Source organism: Oryctolagus cuniculus, chromosome 4 (assembly GCF_051225735.1).
Source record: "Oryctolagus cuniculus isolate XC-2025 breed Fujian yellow rabbit chromosome 4, ASM5122573v1, whole genome shotgun sequence".
Lineage (NCBI taxonomy): Eukaryota > Metazoa > Chordata > Mammalia > Lagomorpha > Leporidae > Oryctolagus > Oryctolagus cuniculus.
In genome coordinates, this window is record NC_142870.1 from 32,043,556 (window position 1) to 32,067,027 (window position 23,472).

The 23,472-nt window shown below is 39.7% G+C and overlaps 1 long non-coding RNA gene across 1 annotated transcript in view; it reads right to left on the minus strand.

The window, feature by feature from the left end:
* Nucleotides 1-20,302, minus strand: part of LOC138849255 (uncharacterized) — a 34,035-nt gene extending 13,733 nt beyond the window's left edge. Inside the window, exon 1 of the long non-coding RNA XR_011387788.2 lies at nt 194-20,302. This is a non-coding gene — a long non-coding RNA (uncharacterized LOC138849255). The remainder of the gene's footprint in view (nt 1-193) is intronic.
* Between the last annotated feature and the right edge of the window lie 3,170 nt (nt 20,303-23,472).

The window sequence follows — 23,472 nt, forward strand, 5'->3', positions numbered from 1 at the left end:
AGCAGCAGCCCGCGCCGCCGGAAACGGCCCCGGAGCGCGGCCCGCCGCGGCGTTGGCGTTGGCGGGCAGGGCCTCGGGGGGCGTCGGGGCGGCGAGGGCAGCGCAGCCGGCGGCGGGGGGCGAACGCAGGCGGCGGGGTGGGCTCGGCGGCGGCGAGGAATCGCTTCGGGGTGGGGGGAAAACCCCGCCTCACCTTTCGGGTCCGAATCTTCCCCAACCCGAGAACTCGGGGGGCCCCCGGGCAGCGGGCCCGGCAAGTTGTGGAGTTAGCCCCGGGCTCGCCCCTCCGTCGGTGCCGGTCCTGGACCCGAGAGGCGGCCGCCGTGTGTCCCCCATGCGCTCGGACGGACACAGATGGCCGGGCCAGGGTCGCGCCCCGCGCGGCTGCCCCCTTGGCCCGGAGTCCCGGACGCTGCTTGCCGCGCCGCGCTCGGTCCTGCTGCCCCAGCGGCGTCCTGGGTGGCGCCGGGCACAGCTCCCTGCCTTTCGCCCGGGTACCTCCCTGCTCTTTGCTCGCCCGATTCCCAGCCAGGAAAAGTGAGTAGGAAAAGGGACCGCTCTCGGAGCTTCAGGCCCGGGCCGCCGACACTTGCCGGTCCCTTCCCGAGGGCGAGGCTCCTTGCACCCGAGGCCTCAGCCGTGGTGTAACCTCTGAGCCAGGACCCGGGCTCTCTTTTTTAGGGTGAGCCTCGTGGAAGTCCCGGGAGCCTTTGGAAGCCTGCTTTTCCTCTCCTCTTTGATCGGTGCTCTCCTTCCTACTATTGAATATTGTTGCCTTCGGGGAGGGTTTCCCTGGAAATGCGCTGCCTACCCTCCCATGCTTTCCAAAGTAGTTTCCGAATTTTAATCTGGAGTTGGTGGTGAGCCTGAAGGAACAAAGGAATCAAGTCTGTCTGGGAGGCGGACGGGCTGGGAGTCTCTGACACATGTTGATCTCCGAAGCATTCCAGGAGTTTCTACCTTCTAGCACCTTCAGAAATCTTAACTGGCTTCTGAGGGTAGCAGTTGAGCAGAATGATGAACTACTTGGGAGTCTTTAAAACGTGTTTTTGTCCCCCCACCCCACCCCGTGGGACATTTTATCTTGAGGGGAAAAAGAAAATCAAGACGTTCCTTAGGTACCAAGGAGGACTCTGAACTAGGGTGCTGGGACTGAGTTGGAGTTTGTCTCCGCTAACGTTGTGAGCTTGTAAGGGAGAATACTGTCTTTAGAGGTAGAGAAGCCATCTCTCGGTGTGTAAATGAGACATGGTTGCTGGGCTCTATATAATGAATGCTCATTTTACATTTCTTGGGGGATTTGTGCAACAAGGGGCTTCGCTAATTCATTCTTTAAAGTTATGAAGTGCACTGAACCTGCTTATTAAGTGAACCACAGGCTTAGCAAGTGGGTGGCTTCTTCCAGATGTGATTATACAATGTTTAATCATAAGTTTACCACCTTTGTTGACGAGACAGTGAAATAAATAGACTTTTAAACAAATAGTGCTTCATCTGCCTGGATTCTGAAGTGTGGGTTGCTGCCTGAAATTTGTTGGAATGTTTTGTACCTTCCAAGTTAGTTGCTGTGGGTTTGCCCACCAGTTTAGTAACATTAATAGGGTTTAGCTGATTGAGGCAGCAGAGGCTTCATCGTGAACTTTTTTCTGCCAGTACTTAGTGGCCAGAGACAAAGGAGGAGGAGAACCAGCTCGTGGAGCAGCCTCTGCCCTGTGTGCTGTAGGGTTGGTTCCTCTGGTCTGTTTCTGTATTCTAGTGGGAAAAGAGTTCTTTCCAAACTTAGCCTTAAGTGTGCCCTAGGAGTGTAAATCAAGTATATATATTTTAAGAAGAACACTGATCTTTGTTGCTTTTACTCAAATGAGGTCCCTAATGTACCTTTGAGATAGTTGAAAATCAAGTTTAAAACTAATAGGAGAAATTGACATAGAACGACTTCTTAGCTGCACCTTCAAACTCTGTAGAACTTTTGGTAATTCAAAATACCTTAAAATATTAAGCTTGCACTAAAGAAATATATGTAGAAGAAGCTAAAGGCTCTCCTGACTCTTGCAGTTTTAAGAGCAAAACATCATGATAAAAAATAACCTATACCACCACCTAGAGTTTGTTGTTAGTTTGTTGCTCCTGAAGTTTGCTTAAATTGTCCTGTCTCTTGCAGTTTTTGATATAGTCAAAAAATGATTAAGAAGTGCTGGCTTTCAAAAGGCCATTCAGGGGAACAATTTCTTAAGTAATAAATAGCAAGTGCCAATTTAAATTATCCATGCCACCTTTAGAATCGAAAATTATGACATATCAAGTTGAATGGGCTCTTTTCCAAAAGATATTAATTCAAAAGAATTTAAAACAGAATTTTCAGCATGTTCTCCGAGGTAGCTTTAAACGGATTGCTCAGACTTTCTGTGGTGTTATCAGAAATTCTAGAAATCTTACATATTAAATGCCATTAGGAATTTTTAAGTCCAGTGAAATAGAAGCAATACCAAAATGTAGGGAAGAGTTAAAACTATGGAAGTTCTGTATACTGAAGAAGTAAGAGCGAATGTAAGCTGTAGTAGAGTTGTTAGGAGATGTGAAAAGTGAAACAGAGGTGAAATGAAGTGGTGCTCTGTTTGGCTAGTGGTTTGTATGTGGTATAGCAATTGGTAAATGGGAGACCTTAGGGAGGCAGCTTCGGTGCTTGTTGCCATGTGGTTCATCACATTGTCCACGGAGGAAGTTATGCTCCTCCTTTATATGGTGTAGCCTGAGAGAAAGATGGCCTCCAAGATCTTTAATTAAATACAGAGAGAACTAGAACACTGTATTAATTCTGTCAGACGTCACTATTTTAGAACATTGAGGACAACTAAAAATGAATTAACTCATATCTGAAAGCAGAGTTTTATGGAAGGTGACAGATGAGGCAAAATATGTCAATCTAATGGAACAAATAGGAAGATAAGAAGCTGTGCCATCCTTGGCTCCCTAGGAAAATGAGAGGGAAGAAGGTTATTAATTTCAGAGATTCTGCCGCAAGCCAGTCCTAGGAGATAATAACAGAGAAGTAATTTTGGGATGTATGAGGTTAAAGGAATTAGGTGTTTAATTTTAAAGTCTGAAAATTTTCAAGAAACTTGAAATCTCATGTTTTAAGTGTTCTGTAAAAAGCGGTAAGAATTTTGTGAGGCAGGTTAAAGGATAAGTCTCAATGTAAATTTAAAACCTGATTTCTTATCAAACAGAGATATGTGGTCACCTTAACTTGGGGTCTGATCAGCTTTGCTTTTCATACTTAGATTGCCTGACACCATTACTTTTTAAAGTGTAGGTTAATAGAGAAAAAGGAGGATTCCAAGTTTTCTCTCTCTTCCTCCCTCCCCTCCCCTCCCTTTTCTGTCCCATCTCTTCCCTTCCCTTCCCTGTTCTTCCTCCATCTCTCCCTCCTTCCTTCCTTTCTTTTCTCCTTTGCTCTTCTTTTTGAAAATAAACAGCTGCAGCATCTCTGGGTGTTTTCTTCCATGAATAGCGCCTTTTTGGTTATGGTGAGGTGAAGTCTGTTTACTCCTGTACTTAAGGCCATCTGCCTCTTCAGGTGATTGACAAATAATCGGAGTGGGTTTCCTTTGTTTTGTTTTGTTAATGATTTTCTGTTAAATGGATGAAGCCTGTGGGGAAAAGCATTTGCTATTCTAACCAGGCTCTGTATGCTCATGTCTTCCAACTGGATGTTTTTATTAAAAAGAATCTTGACTACTCTGTGGAAAGTCAGGGAAGCATTTTCAAGCAGAATGTAGTGGTGGGACTTCAAATGGAAGAGTTTGAAGCTGTGAATTAAATTGTTCAAGATGCATTTCTTTTAAGTTGCAGTTTTTCCCCCCCAAGGGACTGCTGGTAGATAAATGAGCAAACTTATTGTGTAGTATTTAGATAACATGACAATCAGAGAACAGGATGATCACTAAGACTTCAGAAGGTAAAAACCAGGAATGTTTAATGATGAAGCAGTCCAGTGGAATGGAGTTGAGGGTTATGTGCAGAACTTGGAGTGAACAAAAAGTCAATGGAGGAGAGAGATCTTGTTTCTGTATCCTGATGCTGTAACGGGGGATGTGAATTGCTGATGGTAATGGATTGCCTTTTATGAGGCCAGCAATATTATATAAATAGTGATTGTTTGAGGGAGAGAAATGATAAGTTTTCTGTCTCTGTGTGAGTCCACTTTTCTTAGTGTCTAAAATTCATTTTGGGGGTTCAAAATTGGAACCAGGAATTACAGTTTGGTTGAAAGAAAATCACTTAATACCACATGACCTTTTCTTTCTTTTAAGATCTATAGCTTTGGTCCTAGTCCACGTGGAAAACTGTTTTGAGCATTGAGATTTAGGTGGTGTGCTGGGGAACTCTTACAGTATCTTTGATAAAGATAACATATAAATAATTACAAAAGGATTACTTTATTTTTGAAACCTTTTCTTATTTATTATTTATTTGAAAGGCAGAATGAGAGGAAGAATAAAAGATAAAGAGAGATTTTCCACCCACTGGTTTACACCCCAAACAGCTGGGGCTGGGCTAGGCTGAAGCCAGGAGATAGAAACTCAATCAAGATCTCCCACAGAGGTGACAGGGCCCCAGGTGTTAGGACAACCACTGCTGCCTCCCAGAGCATGCATTAGCAGGAAGCTAGGATTGGAAAAAGGAGCCTGAACTTGAACCAAGGCACTCCACAATGAGATGTGGGATCCCAAGCAGAATCTTAATCTCTGCACCAAACTCCAGTCTTAAATGCTTTCTTTGATTATCTTATGATTCAAGGAAGGAGGAAAATGGAGGCCGCTAAGACCTCTGAAGTCCTAACCGGGTTTCTTTGCAAACCATTGTATAGGTGCTCCCTGCTAATGTGCTTGAGAAGGCAGGGGAAGGTTGCCCAAGTGCTAGGGCCCCTGCTACCCACATGGAAGACCTGGAAGAAGATCCTGGCTCCTGGATTCAGCTGGGCTCATCTCTGGCCGTTGAGGACTTTTGGGGAGTGAACCAGGGGATGGAGGAGCTCTCTTTTTCTCCCTCCCTCTCTCTCTCTGTTATTCCATCTTTCAGATAAAGAAATAAAGATAGACTGTTCTTGATTGTATTTTGGATAATTACATGTTAGGGCAATTTAATTCATCTGACTCATATCTTGGTTGAAATAATTTGTTTTTGAAGACTTATGTATTTATTTGAAAGGCAGAGTTACAGAGAGGCAGAAACAGATAGAGAGAGAGGTCTTCCATCCACTGGTTTACTCCCCAGATGGCCACAACAGCTGGAGCTGTGCTGATCTGAAGCCAGGAGCCAGGAGCTTCTTCTGTGTCTCCATGCGGGTGCAGGGGCCCAAGGTCTTGGGCCATCTTCCACTGCTTTCCCAGGCTATAGCAGAGAGCTGGAACGAAAGTGGAGCAGCCAGGACTCAAACTGGCATCCACATGGCTGCAGGCAGTGGCTTTACCCACTACGCCACAGCACCGGCCCCTTTGTTGAAATAATTTTAAAAGGAAATCCCAGTATACGTTGAAACTTTGGCTAGAAAGGTGATTGTGATAACCGTTCATTCATCCATTTCTCCCTCTTCGCTCCCTTATTTCCCTTTTCCATAAATAGGATTGGGTAGAAAAAAAGTTAAGAAGCTTGTAAATAAAATTGCTGCTTTGATAGATTAATAGTTGTGTTTGGAACTCAAAACTAGCATAGTTCACTCTCCCCAGAACATTTTGAATTTCAGGGAATAAGAGCTCAAAATTGAAACCCATCTTTCCTCTTTAACTTTGTCAGTTTGTGAAACTATCTTTAAGAATGGAAGAGACCCTTACTTGCCTTAAATTTCAGGTCACTATGTAAGTAAGCTTAAGAGTTTCAAGAAGTATTAAACTAGAAGCCTGCTGGGAATTTGAGTCATCAGCTTAAGATACCACTGGGACAGGACAGCTCTGATTGACCTAATGTTGGTGTTTATTCAGAGCTTTGGTAGAAAGGAGTCTGTCACCCTTGGACTTCTAATTAGGAGAGTCATTTCTCAGGCACCTGTTAAGTGATAGTCCTGGCTACTCCTTATTTTCAAACCTGTAATTTGCTGAGTGATTGATAGCAGCTCTGGAACTGAGTTTGAAACTTGTGTTGTTACCAGTCTGTTTTGATTATTTTACTTTACATTCTTTGTTTGCTATGTGAGGGGACTAAGTGTTAGATAGTTAAGTTTTAGTGATAAGTTTTAGATAGTTAAGAGAAAAGCTTGGCTGAGGTCACATATCTAGTGATTATGTTAGCTTCTCCTTACAGTTATGTGCTTTTAATAGTTGAATTTGCCTATACCCTAAATAATATGAATTTATTAAATATGTGCTTAATATTCAGATGCTAATTTAGCAATCAATAATAAAGAAATTATATGCAGTATTAAAGTGAGAGTAGTATTATAACCCTATGGTGTTTTATGAGAATATGGGTAAGAGAACCTTGCGTGTTACAGGATACAATTGAAATTTTAGAATTAGAGGTCAGAATAAAAAAAGGGACAAATTTTTGTCTTGAAGAATCAGTCTAGAAGTCGGGATATGAAATGTTTAAGGAATTATAAATGGTTTGTGAATGCTGTTTTTAAAGATTTTTTCCTCCAATCTATTAACATGTGAATATGAATATAGTCCTCTATGGTAAGGTAGATTTGTACATTGGGAGAGTAACACATTAAGTGGAGGGAGGAGGACATAAAAAGATGGAGGATGTCAAGAAAAAGGAGTTGGAAACAGGTGGAAGCCTGCAGATGGGAAGTAAGAAATACCCTCAAGACGAGTGCATCGCAGTTGCTGCTTTTCCCCTAAAGGGACTGGTTGCACGGCGTGTCTTGTAGACTCTAGTTTGATTTTTGAAAAACATATTAAAAATAGTGTTTTTGCTTTGTTATTCCACACTCGTTTTTGAGGTTTAGGTTCTCCTACTAAATCAGTATAATACAGATTAAAAGAAGAATGTCCTTTTAAAAGTTCCCTGGCACCATCTGTAGAATGTGGCGGTTAGATTGAATTTCTGAAATCCAGCAATTCTGACTACACCTTAGTTTTGTTGTTCTTGACACTGAAGATTTCAAGCCTGAGATTTCTTTCAAAGGAGTAGAGATGATTGGTTTAAAACGTGTAATACAAAACAAGCAAACAAGCCCAAAAACTAAACTACTGTTTAGTTACTTGCCTTTTCCATTTTCTGTTGGGACAAGCATCGTGGAAGGGAAGGGAGCTGGTGTTTGGGGGCTACTGATTTGTGCCAGGCATCGTCCTCTCAGCTTTGTACCCATTTTCTCTTCTCATGCTTCCACTTCCCCTGTGACCTGTAGGTATCACTTTCTGTAGTTTAGATGGACCTGGTCTGAGAGGTGCCAGAGTAACATGCCTGATGTCACATGGCGAATTTCAGTGATAATCTGATTTTCCATGAAAATATATTGTCTTTTGAAGCAAAACCCAATGGCCATCTGACTTTCAGGAAGTCATTTAAAAATGTTTTTCCTGTCCTCCTGGAAGCTACAAAACTCAGGCAGATTGTTCAAGCCTCCCAGCCTAGATTTCTAGTCTCACTGGCCAGGCATGTTTTTGCCAGCTGATGATTCTGCAGCAGCTTGTTAGTTCTGGGAGAGAGCTGGATGTCCTGCTGCCTGCATTTCACTGGAGGGAAACAAGCAGAGCCACCGAGGGAGGCTGAACAGGTGCTTTTCCTTCCAGTGCTCGCTCTTGCAAAGTGTACCACAGAATTACTGCAGTGTTCTTTGAGGCAGTGAAAGCAACTATGTTTCTAGATATAATTCATTACAATTGCTTGTCATGGTCTTCATCCCGATGTTCCCAAGGCTAATTATGTTTGTCCACTTCAAGGAGCAGTGGTAGCAAATTCAGAGCAGTAGCTCTTCCTGGTTGAAAAATTACAACTCTTGACTATGACCATTCTTAACATGATTTTTTTTATTACCCTATCTTCATCCACAATAATTTTGTTAAAGACTATGTAATACTACTAAACTAGTCTCTGTACTACAAAGAAGAAATTGATGATGCATCCGTGAAGTTACTGGAAGATAGCAAATGTAGAGAGAGAAGTAATTGACTTCATTTTGGGAGTAGACCATGGTTAGGAAGGAGATTTTTGAGGTTTGTGGCACATAGTGTATTTTTCAAGTACACACCAGGTATGTTCTTTTATTGTTAGGGCCCTGAGAAATGGAGTTACAAACCTCTCCACCTCTTTTTACTTACCTCATTCAAAATTTATGGAATTTTGAACCCAAAACCACTTGGCCTGAGCAGATAAGTAATAAGGCTCATATACATAATACTTTTTAGTGTGCTTTGGATTTTGAATTGCCCAGTAAGTGTTGGAAAAACAAAGGATTTGTATAAAAACTGCAGAGGAAGTGTTTTGTTTCTTTTATTAAGGGAGCGCATCTTGTATTTTGGCCAAATAAGAGAAAAACTGTGACACTGAACACTCTGGGGAAACACCTGCAGTTTTAGATCTGTGTTTATATTATTGCCCTAATCCATTTTTGACTTTTTAAAAAAAATCATGAATCTACGTGATACCCCAAATAAAGCCTGAAGATGGCAGTTTTAAATTTTACCGGCTGTCTCTCCCCCCACTGTCTAGATGTTTGGTATTTTTGAGGTAAAGCCCAAGGCAGTGCATTGTTAGTGGCATTGCTAAAAAACTATTCTTACCTATCCTAGTAGTACTTGGCTGATCTGAGTCAAAGTCACATTTTCTTTTTTTTATTGTTATTTTTATTTCTTTTTTCTTAAGCTTAGAATTTCTTTTGCCTCAGTGTTCACAAATTGAAATAATTTCATCAAATCCTTGGATTTTCAGAGTGGAAAAATGTCTGATAAAAGCAGTATGTGCTATGGATTTAAGCACAGTTGTTTAAAGGAATCTTCTACTTCTCATCCAAGAAGTCAGTTTGTGGAGACTTCCTCCTTTTTCTTACAGCTAGTTAGACTGTAAGTCAAACAGTGATTAAAATAATACCATTTAGCATTTATGCACCATGTTCTTTTTTCTTGATCCCCTCCTTTCTCTATCCTTTCTCTATTTTTGTTTCCTCTTTAGCCTGTTTTCCCCATTTATTGCACCATTTCTTACCTGCCCTTTTTTTTTTTTAACGAAGAGGATCCATGTGATGTAGTAAGGTAAATGATAATCTGTCTTACAGCAATTTTAGTCATTGCTGCTATTTGAAAATTTTCAAAACATTTATTATCTGTATTTTATAGAGGAGATTGAAACCTTAAGAATTCAAATAAATTTTAAAAGTCACACAGCTAGCTAGCAGTGGAGTTAGATCCGAGAAGTCAGATCTTAATTTATTTCACAGTTTTGTGTTTGTTTCTTTGTTTTTGTTAAAGCAGACTTAGAAAGAAAGGTTTGTATTCCAAGCGTTAGGGAATAGTTAATACCTTTTGGCAATGAATCCAGCAGTGAAGTCCAAGCCAGTACCCAGAGAAGGATCAATAATGAGTTGAATGAGAAAGAGCAACTGCCTCACCCAAGTTAGTACTTTATTTCTTTCTCATGATTTTGAGAAGAGTCTTAGGATTTATTTGATATTCTGGTTCTTGGAATGTAATTGCTAGATTGAGAATTTGAAAGAGAGAAGTTTGTATCTATTCATGGGACAACTTTGTTTCAGGTGTAATGCATATTTTGTGTTCTATTTTAAAAGAATAAGGGAGTTTCCTGTTTGTAGATTAACAACTAGGTAGATAACTTTAATTGACCAGAAGATTGGCAGGATGACTTTATGTATTGCTGATGAGTGATGGACTAAAACCATTGGTGGAGGTGTTTGGGCCTGTTGGTTCAATTGGAAACATAATTCAGTAGATAGAGACTCACTGTATTCCATTGTGAAAAGGTAACAAGGTGAAGGGGGCACTGTGATTATCATATGCTGTGAACCCAGGTACACAGGTCCATCCCCTTAGGAGGAAAGCCAAGAGAGGGCATCTGACTGGCCCTTTGACATGAGCCGTAAACTGATCACTTTTTTGACCTTGGTAAGGCAAATTGGAATGAGATACATTTTGCTCATAGGAAAGTGTGCAGAAAAGTTTAGAGATGCACTACAGTCCCCAGTCTTCAAAAACTTGGAATTTTTCTCTCAGAGTTTTATGTAATCCCTAATTGCCACAGTTATACTTGTTATATGCCTGTATTCCTTAGTAGACTATAAGCTCCACGAAAGGAGCATGTTCATCAGTGCATTGTTGGTGCTGTCAGTGCACATGGAAGGCTGCCTGTAGCTATACCAGTCCAATGGTTCTTCAAATCTGGCAATCTTTGGGACCAGAGATGGCCCCTATTTATACGTAACAGCTGTTCATTACGTGTAACTTAAGAATAATAGATGCCCTTCTGATTTTTTTTTCTTTATTGAAACTAGGAATTCTAAAAGGAATATTTCTACCATAAAATTTATCATCTCCTTTACAGGCTCATTAATTAGGGGAAAATGCAACTTGGTGATATTATAATTAATTGCCACTTGAAATAATTTGTTTTGTAATACCAAGTTTGCTCAGAAATACACACATTATAGTATGTTAGAAAACCTGCTTAGCAAAATTGTTGGGAGTAATATTTAAGATTTTGGGGTAAGGAAATGGAGCAAAGTATTTCTAGAGTGTTGTGGGCAATTTCCTTAGCTTTACTTCCAGTGGTCAACAAAGACCCACCTGCTTGGCATACCTCATTGTGTCAGATTTGACTGCCTGGAAAGGTGGAGCATTCTAAAATTACAAGTCTACAGTTAATTTTTATGTTCAAGAACATTAAAAGGTAGAAGATATCAAGAACAATTGATGGTCCAAACCTGGTAAATTATAGAACTTCGTAGAATATGAAGCACTTTTGTTACATTTTAAAAAGTGGGATATATGCTTCTCTAAATGTGAATTTCCTGATTTACAATCAAAATCATTTGCAACTATATTAATAATTGCTGGGGGAGGCAGAAAATAAAAGCATTTTCAAATGGAGGACAGAAATTTCTAGATCAGAAATTTATTTTCAATGCTAAAGAAAATATATAAATTATCTGGATGTATATTTATAGTATTGACTTTAAACAGATGCCTTTAAAATGACGTTAATTGAGTTTCTTGCTTTGTGAAGACAGATTTTTCTTTTTATTTATTTTTTTACCAAATGTAACTTTATGTGTGCTTGGCAGTGCTTCTCCTTTATAGATAGGAAAAGTATCATGGCTCACATATTTTTCTGTGTATTCTCATGCTTGCATATTGTTGTAAAAAAAGAAGCTAATGACTAATGTCCAAAGTAAAAGAACAGAAAAGCAAGCACATTTACCATTTATGTGGCATATTCTACTTTGTGCTTTTACGTGTGTCCTGAGTACCTGGACTCCTTTTCCCTTCATGGCTCATCATTGTCAGTCAGTGTGTTATAGAGTACATGAATTTCTGTAAATTACGTGAATTTCCTATTATTGCATGTCTCAACAAATACTCGAACTTTATTTCATGAGTTAAAACTTGTAACTAAGGTATGGTAGCTCCTTTAAATTAGCATTATTATCCTTTGCAGTGGAAAAAGGTGAATGAGAATGCATTTCCTGATAGTTGCCCTTGCTTACAAGTGTGTGCTTGGCTTTGACCAGTCATCCATCCATGTATTTTACATTTACATATCCTTGTGTATTCATCCTGATGATGTCAAGGAATATTTTTCTTTGAATGTATCATTCTAACAGTGTGAACGCATTCACCTTGAGTTTTAAATTCTTGTCCCACATTCTCTTTTTTCTCCCCATGTAGATAATGAATTCTCCCATTGGGAGAATTCATTGTTTTAGCACAACTTTAAATTGTCTTCCTTTTGCAAAATTATTATATGTTCTATCTAATAGCATGTTACCTTAAACCTGTAAGACTCAGGATTGATGAAGCAAAAGACGACACTGGTTAATATTGAGAACAGGTTAAAAAAAGGGGCCATTGGGTGGTCAACAAAAAAAGGTAAAATCCTACTTTAAGTCTTGAAAATCTGAATGTAATGTGCAGGTCCTTATACTAGTCATAGAAATCCAAATTTTATGTTATTTATCTATAAGTTATTTTATTTCACAGTGAGAATTTTTTTCTAATTGAAGTAAATGGAAGGAGAAATAACAGCATGTATTGCAATGTGCTAAAATAAAATATCTCTGTGATAGCATTTTACATTTGATTTTGTTTTATAGAGAATTTTAAAGTTTTGTTTTTGTAATTCTGCTAAATGTGAACAGCAATTCACATGCATATAACAGGTTTTAAAAAGACTTACTTTGGGGGTGAGAATTGGCCTACTTCATTTTTTTTTAAGATTTATTTATTTATTTGAAAGTCAGAGTTGCACAGAAAGAGAAAGAGAGGCAGAGATTGAGAGAGAGAGGTCTTCCACCTGCTGATTCACTGCCCAGTTGGTCGCAATGGCCGGAGCTGTGCCGATCTGAAATCAGGAGCCAGGAGCTTCTTCCGGGTATAGGGGCCCAAGGACTTGGGTCATCCTCTACTGCTTTCCCAGGCCACAGCAGAGAGCTGGGTTGGAAGTGGTGCAGCCAGGACTTGAACTAGCACCCATATGAGATGCCGGCACTGCAGGGGGCAGCTTTACCCACCATGCCACAGCGCCGACCCTGGCCCAGTTCTTAAGATGTCAATTGGGATGTCCACATCCAGTATTGCAGTGCCTGGGTCAAGTCCTGGCTCCACTCCCAAGTGTATCTTCCTGTTGTGTATGCAAGTGGGAGACAGCTGGTAATGGCTCAAGAAGTTGGGCTCTTGCCACCTATGTGGGAGACTGGGATGGAGTTTCGGGCTTCTGGCTGCAGCCTGGCTCACCTTGGCTATTACTGGCATTTGGAGAGAGAACCAATGGATGCCTTTGTGTTGGCTTGCTCTCTCTTTCTTTCCTTCCCTCCGAAATAAATAAAAATTAAAGACATTTTAAAAGATATATAGCTGCTAATTCATCCAGTGTGAATAAGTATCATGCTATAATGTTTCTGTATCTTTAGTCGTTGTCTCTAACACATTACCAGGAAAGAAAAAATTTTTGTATTTTTATGTATTGCTTTGCAAGTGTTGCAGGATTGAGTAGTTCTCAGTGACTATTATTTTAAAAAGAAAAAAAGTAATGAGGGAATGGGGAGTTTTGTTGCCTGGGTGGAAAAAGGAAAACTTTTAAACAATGTTGAAGAAACCCTGTATTTTGGTCTAGGCCTGTCTGCATAGCAGTTCTACAGGATAGTGAGAGGTAATTTGTGGTGAAAATATTAGTATCAGTAATACACTACTACTGGCTTAACTATTAATTAGAGGCACCTTGGAGAATAAAGAATTAGAACCAGGGATTGGTCAGGTTGTAGTGTGATTTTGCTGTGGTAAAGAGATGGCTGAGTCATTTGATGTTTTCTAGCCTCAGTTTCCTTGGTAAAATAAGGGGGTTGGACTAGAATGATAATTTGGTTCTTCTTAACTCTGAAAAAATCAGCATTACTTGAAAAGTGAGATTTCACTTTGGAACACATTGAGTATCAGGGTGCATAGAACTTAGGGCTGGGAGACTGTCCCTTACAATTTTTTGAGCATGGCATTTAATATTTTCCAGCAAAGTTTTTTAGTTTAACATAATTGAACTTGTACTAGATAGGGTTAATAGGCTAGAACAAAAGGTCAAAGCATAAGGCATTAGGCTTAATTAAGGGAGAGCAGGAGTGGCAGGAGTGTGTGACAGTTAAATGGGTTTCCCACAGACTAATGTCGGTTACAGTGCAACCATGCCTCAACTTAAGTGGGTTATTTTGTGCAAAGGGCAGCAGTGATTAGCAGTTTGACATGCCAGACACTTCTGGCCAATCCCATCTGTTTTAGAGGTTAAAAAAGCACACCTTTATGAGCTGATGGATTGATTTGTGTGCCCGTCTGGTAAAGATTAGAAGTCCAAGGCCAGTGCAGTAAATGTCAGTTATAGAATATTGTACTTTCTTGGTTGGCTCATTGTTTTAACCGTCAACTGTTTTATAATGGGGGATAACTGCTGTTTATGGAGTTGAATGCAAGAAGGGTGGGGGAACAGGTGAGGGAGGAAGAGAAACATTTCCTAGATGGAACCGTGAATTAACATATTCTGTAGCAGGTGTTCCACGTTTTATGGACTGTTTTTGACCTTTCTTTGCAGATTGAGTCACATTGTTCTGTGAGTGTTATCTGAGCAACACTGTCATTCCAGGATTTAATTTTGTATAGAGAATTGTAGATGTCTTTATTTGGGCATCTCTTTTTCAGGCAGATGGACAGTTTATCGCTACATCATTATAAATTTATAAAAGTGTAATATTTTGTTCATTGACTGCCTGGGAAAGAGAGGGAAAAGTAAAGGGAACATAAAGAGAGACGTACATGTGTGTGGGTACACACACACACACACACACACACAATGTTTGGTGTTCTTTCATGTGGTCAGTCAGGTGCAACCACAAGAGAAGACAGAGGAGAGGTTCAGAGAAATGAAGTTTATTATACTTACAGGTCCTAAGAGGCATGGCATGCCATGTGGGGCTACAAGGGGAAGCATCAGCATTGGTCAGGAAGATAAAGGGGCAGGAGCTGGCCATAACTTTTGTTGGAGTTTTCTTCAGGACAGGCAAGGCAGGTAGGGTATCCAGATTTGGCAGTGGTTAACAATAAGCTTAAATATAGAATAATAGTAAGTTTAGGTATATAGTAATAGTTTTGAATAGGCAGGGTGGCCCCTATTTTGCCTGGTACTAGGCCTAAGGATGATGAGGGCAGTGGGATATTGTCTCCTGTGGTGTATGGGTCAGATAGAGGAAGTACATTATAGACTGGTTAGTTTGCATATCAAAGGGTTGCTTGGTCTGGAACCTTTGCTGTCTCTTAAGAATTTACTAACTCCACAGAGGGGGTCTCTTCCCAGCCAGAAATACTGTTAAGATATCAAAACATAATATGCAGAAGGACATAAATGAGACACACATATGCCTATTTGTTTTTGTGAATAGGATTTACAATGGTTGCCTGAGATCGAAGTGTATCTGAACCTATACTTGGGCTTACTTCTTTCATCATTGAAAGCTACAAGAGTGATGGCATTAATATAGGTCATTTTCTGCTTAAGATTATAGCCCATTTAGTGATATACAAAGACTAGGTTGTAGTTATCGAATTGGCTTTAGTATATTCTGCTATCCACAGGAAGAAAAATCTTAATTTTATGTAAATACAATGGAACTTATTAATGAGTGTAGGAAAATACAGCATTTATTCAATTTTCTGGGATGGGCAAGAAGTATTTGAGCTAAACAAAAAGTTATCATCTTTATCAGAAGATTGTTTTCAACAGCTGAGGTCTGATTACCTCAGAAATATAACCAAAAACACTGGAAACAATAATGGCAGGTTCTCAGTGGCCTCAAGTGCTCTAACCTTGTTAAAGGTTGTGAACTGGGAATTACCGATTACATTGTTACACAGACTGTACATTTTATGTGGGACCCTGAATTACTCAGTTAGAAAGAAAATTAAAATACTTAAAGGAGATTTGATCATTGCACGTAATATGTCGGTGATAATAGCAATTACTATTTTATTGAGTGTATATGTGCATTTATTTTTAACTAAACTAATCCAAAGTAAATCTAGAAAGTTTTCTCATTTTTAATTTTTTTTAAAGATTTATTTATTTGACAGAGTTACAGAAAGAGAGAGATTGACAGAGTTTTGTAACCACTGGTTCACTCCTCGGATGGTTGCAACCATCCAGGGCTGGGCCACCCAAAGCCAGGGGCAGGAACTCCATATGGGTCTCCCATTTGGATGGCAGGGGCCAAAACACTTGGACCATATTCTACTACCTTTCCCAGGCCTATAGCACGGAGCTAGATCAGAAGTGGAGCAGCCAGGACACAAACTGGTGCCCATCTGGGATGCTGGCATGAAGTGGTAGCTTTACCCAGTACATCACAATGCTAGCCCCTCATTTTCTTTTTTCTTTTTTTTTTAAATTACAAAACATTTATTTGAAACAAAGAGAAAGAAACAGACACAGACAGAGGTCTGCCATCCACTGGTTCACTCCCACAAATTTTCACAACTGCCTGGGCTGGGCCAGGCTAACGCCTGGGGCTGGGATCTCAGCCTGGGTCTCTCATGAGGAGGCTGGGACCCAAGTACTTCAGTCCTTATCTGCTGCCTCACAAGTTCATTAACAGGAAGCTGAAGCAGAAGCAGAGGCAGGATTTGATCTCAGGCATTTCCATATGGGATGCAGACATCACAAGCGGTGGTTTAACTCATCACACCACAACCTCTGTCTTTTGCTGATCTTTTTAAAAGTATCTGTGTTTGGTAGAGTGATTTTTCTCCCTGAAGATGTCCATGCCCTAATCCCTAGAGCCTGTGAATATGTCATTTTTTATGGCAAATGGGACTTAGCAGATGAGATTAAATGACAGGGTGGGTGGGGAGTGCCCTGGATTACTTTGTTGCACCTACTGTAATCAGTAGGGTCCTTACTAGAGAGAGGCAGTAGAAATGGGGTGCACTTGTCCCAATCAGTCTCTTAAATGCTAAACCTATGCCTAACCCCAGTGTTTTTTCTTAAGAGGAGAAAGTGATGTTACAGTATTGTAGTTTACTTAGGAATATAGTACTTACATATACATATGTGTGTATATATATTTATTGTGTTCTTTGTGGAGTATCACCAATCAAGATGATTGGGATGTAAAATAGATTTACATTAAACAAATTCATATTCTTGTCTGTAGGGAGAGAAAGTGAAGCATACATTTTAAAATATCATTGCTTCTTTCACAAAATTGTTTTAAGTGGAAAAAATTAACTAGTGTAGTATAAAAGTGCTTGAGTAGTAAATTAACTATCAGAGTTACCTGAGTTAATGTACAGAAACTTCTTAAAAGAATCTCCTCATGATGTTATTTTAAACCTAGAACAAATACTTGGTGCTACATTTCTACTAATACTATAAACATTTAAAAAGTATCTTAGATTCTTTTCCTTGGTTTCCTTTTCTCCAACACATTCTAGTGTCAATAATACCTAGTTTTTGTAAGAATTGCATTTTACTGAAGGGAAATGTTTTATGGAGTTAACTTATTTTTGTAAATTTTGATACATTCTGAGATTTGAAGAATACACATTGTCTCTTGTAATCCATGGCAGTTAACTTCTGTCAGTCTGTTTGTGCTTCCTTTCTTTTAGTGATGTGATATTATTAGATTTGAGACTTAAGAAGTATGCTCCTTTAAACAAATTAGTTGAAACATATGCTTGTTGAGATCATAAAACATGAAAGCAGAAACTATTAATATATTTAGCATTCTGTTTTTGCAATTCTTGGCGTAAAAGTTTAGCTTTGTAACCTCAGTTGCAGTTGTTAGAAATTATGTGACATAATAAAAATAATAATCCTGTTTTGTGTTTAAATTCTGTTAAGGAATAGAATTGTTAGGCAGATTAAATTTATTAGGAAGGCCATAATAGATGATGAACTTACACACACACACACACACACACGCGCGCGCGCGCACACGTACACACGGTTTGTGTTTCTAAAAGACATCAAATAGAGATATCTACACCTGTTGAATGCATTAAGCATTTTGGTGTCTCCTAAGGAGAGATGAAAAAGGTGCTGCCACACTGTCTAAGTGGATCAATCCTCAACAAATTGCATCCATTCTCCTGTTTTGTGTTTTGTGACCTTGCAGTCAATGACTTCAGCCCAGAATAGTTTCAAAGTCATGTAAATGAATGCAATTAAGGTATTGCTTATCATCTTACAGAGTTCATGTGGAACCTTATTGGATGGAGAGATTTGCCTGCCTCATGAGGAAGGTCAAAATGAGGTTAAATTTTATTACATAAAATGATTTGGTAATGTTTTTATTTAGCTACTGAAAAAGTCATGTCCTAATCGGAAATGATAATGCTTTTTATTTTCTCAGTCACCTAGAGGTCTCTTCAGGGTTTTTTGCTTGTTTGTTTGTTTTTTTTCTCTTTTTATAAACTTACTATTTAAAGAGATGCCTTCTCTCTTTCTCTAAGATCTTGACAACATTCTGCCCTTAATCGTGATTCCAGGTATCTTTGACTTGCACATACTCATATACATAGAATTCAAATTTTTTTGTGACGAAATAAACATCTTTTAATTTTGTTTTCTATGAACTTTTTGAGGATGATTTAAAAACTATTTATTTGAGGGATGGGGTTGGGGAGCAGAGAGCTCCTGTCCACTGGTTCACTCCCCAAATGTCTGCAACAGCCAGGATTGGCCAGACTGTTGCTGGGACCTGGGAATTCAATAAAGGTCTCCCACATGATTGTAGAGACCCAAATACTTAGCCATCACCTGAGACCTCCACGAGTCTACATTAGCAGGAAGCTGTAATCAGGAGCAGAGCCAAGACTTGAACCTGGACACTTCGATACACATTGCAGATGTCTTAACCAGTGTTTTAAGCACTAGTCGAGTAGTCAACCCCTTCTCGATCTTTTTAAAGTACTTTCATCTAGATTACATTTCTTGTTACTGATGAAGTGTAGCTTTGGGGTTATTGATGTATGTGCTTAGAAATTTATGTTAATGTCTAATTACCATGCCAGTTGGTATAGTACCTCAGAAAGTGAGACTGAAATCTCTCCTCATCTGAGACCTGTCACCCAGCCAGACTATCTGTGGGGGGTTGGAGAGCAGTGACCTAGATGTTAGAGGAGTGTTACTGATGAATAGCCGAGAATGAGTGAAGATGTTTGTGTGGGTGTGAAATAATTAGAAGACAGGCAAGTATTTTTCATTGTAGTCTGTCCATATAATTACTTCTTTCCTTTTATGGTTATTATTTTACTTCAGCGTGTTGTGTTAATTGATCAAGGCTCTAAGATGCATTGATTCATTGAGCAGACGTTTACTGGGCATTAGCTGTATGGCTCATACTTGTTAGGTATTAGGGGATTCAATGATGAGTGAAGGGCTCATGGTCACAAGGATAATAATAATAAGTCTGATACTGAGAAGGTGACCTGAAGGCCTAAGGGTTGAAGAGCCTACTTGGCTAAGATGTTGGGGAAGCGTTGTTCTAAGATATTGGGTACCTGCACATAGGTTGAAGGGGACTTTAGGACCCCCAGAAAATGAAATGATAATAACAGCAGCTATTTAGGGAAGCTGGGATTCAGGCTTTGGGGTTTATTTTTTGTCAAAGCTATTCTTGAGAACTGATAATAGGATATGGACTAGAAATTGAGAGTTCTAGAAGTATAAGCCAGACATTAGTGCAGTGTCTGATACACATAGAATGATCTAGAGTGGAATCAGGGAGTTTGCATGAGCTGTCCTATCATCAGCTGGCTTCACTGTCCATTTGTTGATGAATATAAAGTTCCCTCAGCCATCACAGTATTTTTTTTTTTTTTAAGATTTATTTATTTACTTTTAAGTCAGAGTTACACAGAGAGAGGAGAGGTAGAGAGAGAGAGGTCTTCCATCCACTGTTGCACTCCCCAGATGGCCGCAATGGCTGGAGCTTTGCCGATCCAAAGCCAGGGGCCAGGAGCTTCTTCTGGTTATCCCATGTGGGTGCAGGGGCCCAAGAACTTTGGCTGCTTCTACTGCTTTCCCAGGCCATAGCAGAGAGGTTGATTGGAAGTGGAGCATCTGAGACTCGAACCGGTGCCTATATGGGATGCCGGCACTGTAGGCCATGGCTTTACCTGCTACACCACAAGGCTGGCCCCAGCCACCACAGTAATAAAGGGTACGTTATAATCTTTTGATGGCTAGGAACTTTAATCTGCTCTTTTCCCCAAAGTGTAAGCTTTCCCACATGTCAGTGCCATTCTAGTATGGTTTTAATTCTGGGTGTAACATTTTCTGTTCTTATTGGTCTGGGAAAGAAATGAGATATTTAAAACTCTGCAATGATTATCAAATAATACTCTTTCTCGCAGAGTCCTTGATTGAAATTGCTCTTTATCCTTGACATTAACTTTTCACATCCTCAAGAATCGGTGACAATCTTCACAGTTGTGTAAAGACAGATACTTAGTGTATTTTGGTAAATAGTTCTGTAATACAAGTTGTTTTATCTTATGGGGTCAAGAAATGTGCCCAAAGAAAGCATATATTTTTCCTCATAATACATCTTTCTTTTTTTTTTTTTTCCTTTTTTTTTTGACAGGGAGAGTGGACAGTGAGAGAGACAGAGAGAAAGGTCTTCCTTTCCCATTGGTTCACCCTCCAATGGCCGCCGTGGCCGGTGCGCTGCGGCTGGCGCACTGCGGCCGGCGCACCTCACTGGTCTGAAGCCAGGAGCCAGGTGCTTCTCCTGGTCTCCCATAGGGTGCAGGGCCCAAGCGCTTGGGCCATCCTCCACTGCCTTCCTGGGCCACAGCAGAGAGCTGGCCTGGAAGAGGGGCAACCGGGACAGAATCTGGCGCCCCGACCGGGACTAGAACCGGGTGTACTGGCGCCGCAAGGTGGAGGATTAGCCTATTGAGCCGCGGCGCCAGCCCATAATACATCTTTCTTACTGTTTTTTGGATGATTTATTTTAATCAATAGTTAAAATTCCATTTGTAAAATATGCTATTGAAATATGTGGAAATAAGGAGCACTTATTAACACTCATTTCTCTTCATTTTCAGGTGGTACTTGGATTGTGAGTTATTGCGAACTCTGGCTTCAGGACTTGTTATTTTAACATTTGAGAGAGGCACATCCCAAAGGTATTGTGTTTTGTCTCATTGTTTCACCTTTTTGGACATAGGAAGCCTTTTTCAGTAACAGGAAAGTTAACACTATTATGCCATATTGTGTTGCTTATTTTTCTTTAGCTTTCATATATTGATAAGTTGAGCTTGACATTTGTCACAGAAAAGCGGGGATGTATTTTGGCCTTGATAAATCTGAATTTTGTGTGAATAAAAAAAACTAAGTGAAATCAAACCTATTTTGTGTATTATAAATATCTGAACTTCTCTATATCTTTGGGGAATTGGTTCTAGGACTTCCGAAATGGGAGTGTGCATTTAACCTATGTATCTCATTCTATATACTTTAAATCATCTCTAGATTACTTACATGCCTAATATAATGTAAATGCTCTATAATTAGCTATTATACTGTAGTAGTTAAGAAATAATGACAAGGGAAAAAAAGTCTGTACGTATTCAGTACATAATCAGTTTTCTCTTTGGTATTTTATTTGAAATATTTTTAATATTGTTGTTTAATCCATGAATACAGAACCTGTGGATACAGGAACTGGCTTAAATATTTTACTTTTTCAGTATAGACCTTTTCTAAGAATGTCATAGTTCCAAAGTGAAATATATGATGTTCTTGTTTAAGATAGTATGAAATATACATAAAACGTTTAGGCTAGCTTGCAGTCTGGAACTACCTGGGGCAGCTCTACCTGCTAGGGATCAACTGTCACCTGTATTTGCATCAGTGTGTCATCAGAATCCACGGACATACTCAACCTGGTCATATGGCTCTGCTTCTGAACATGCATCTGCTCAGTTCCCTCTGCCTAATCATATGTGGAGAGATTGCTGCAGGACTATGGTGATTCCTCTCGTAGACCCAGTAATGTGTGACATACCACTGGGAAGGAAAGATGTTCAGAAGACAGTTGAGCTTAACTGCTTTAACCTCTTTCTTTTGCTACTTGTCTTAGTCTGTTTGGGCTGCTATAACAAAATACCATGGGTTGTGTTGCTTGTAAGAGAAACAGTGCTAGAGGCTGAGATCAAGGCACTGGCGGATTCAGTGTCTGGTGAGGACCCACTTCCTCACAGACATATTTCACTATAATGTCACATGGTGGAAGGAGCCTGGGAACTCCGAGGGCCTCTTTTGTAAGGTTGCTAATCCCATTCATGAGGGTACTGTCCTCATGACCAAATCATCTCAAAGGCTCTCCCTGCAGATACCCTCACATAGTGGATAGCTTTCAATATATGAATGATGGGGGTCACAAACATTTAGACCATAATGTACCACCAAAGCCCCTGTGGATATGCCAACCAGTATGGCTAAAGTCAATGTTGGGCTTAGTCCCATATGCAGGGTTTCCTTCTTAGGGGCCAACATTATACCTCCCCTATATCTTTTGTTTCACTCTTTAAAACTAGCTAGCTATATTTCTTTTTTTCTTTTTTCTTTTTTTTTTTTTTTGACAGGCAGAGTGGACAGTGAGAGAGAGAAAGGTCTTCCTTTGCCGTTGGTTTACCCTCCAATGGCCGCCGCACTGATCCGATGGCAGGAGCCAGGTACTTATCCTGGTCTCCCATGGGGTGCAGGGCCCAAGTACTTGGGCCATCCTCCACTGTACTCCCTGGCCACTGCAGAGAGCTGGCCTGGAAGAGGGGCAACCAGGACAGAATCCGGCGCCCTGACCGGGACTAGAACCCGGTGTGCCGGCGCCGCAAGGCGGAGGATTAGCCTAGTGAGCTGCGGTGCTGGCCATCTAGCTAGATTTCTTGAAATAGGAATAGATGGAGGGTGACACATAAATATATTGAATAAAACAGGAAATCACATAGTTTGAACTGTCTTCTGTCTGGTTTCTTGGGGGAAGGGGTCAACATTATATATGTAAGTCATTTGTATTTTGGATATCATTTGTTTTTCTTTTCCCAAATAATCTATATTCCATTTTATGGTTGTATCACTATTTAGCCATTCTACTGTAAACAGACATTGAGTATTTTTCTAGTTTGTGCTTAAATATCAGGCTGCTATGAACTTCTTTATATTTTTTGGTAGAAATAAGCATTTCTGACGGACAGGAGTGGAACTGCTGAGTGGGATGTACATATGCTTAGCTCTAGAATAATAGATACTTAAAGTGCTTTTAAGGATATTTAATAAATTTCAATCATTGTATGTTTTATTAGTAATTGCCCGTATTATGTGATAGACTTATTTTCCTTCAACTTTTAATGTAAATAGTAAGTCCCTTTTTTAGGAGTTATTTCAAATTTCTCATCCATTGAAATTAAGTTGCTGACATTCTGATTCCATTATAATAAATATATATGTATTTGGTTCACTGAAGGAAAATAGGGCTTGAAACCTTCCTGTACATATTTACAGTTGTGGAAATACAGAAAATGAATTCTGGAGCAAAATCAGTGTAACATATAATGAAGACTTTTTTACTGTATTTTTGATACTTCTTTGAATATTTAACATTATAGATGCTCTTGAGATATAAAAATTATCTCAGTGTTTCTTGTGACTTTATGTTTATAGAAAACTGTCTAGCAATTTAGTGGATATTCTAAAAAAAAGGATTTGAGGAGTTTTATGTTAATGTTTTTTCTAGGTCTTTATGACAGTGCTATTCAGAAG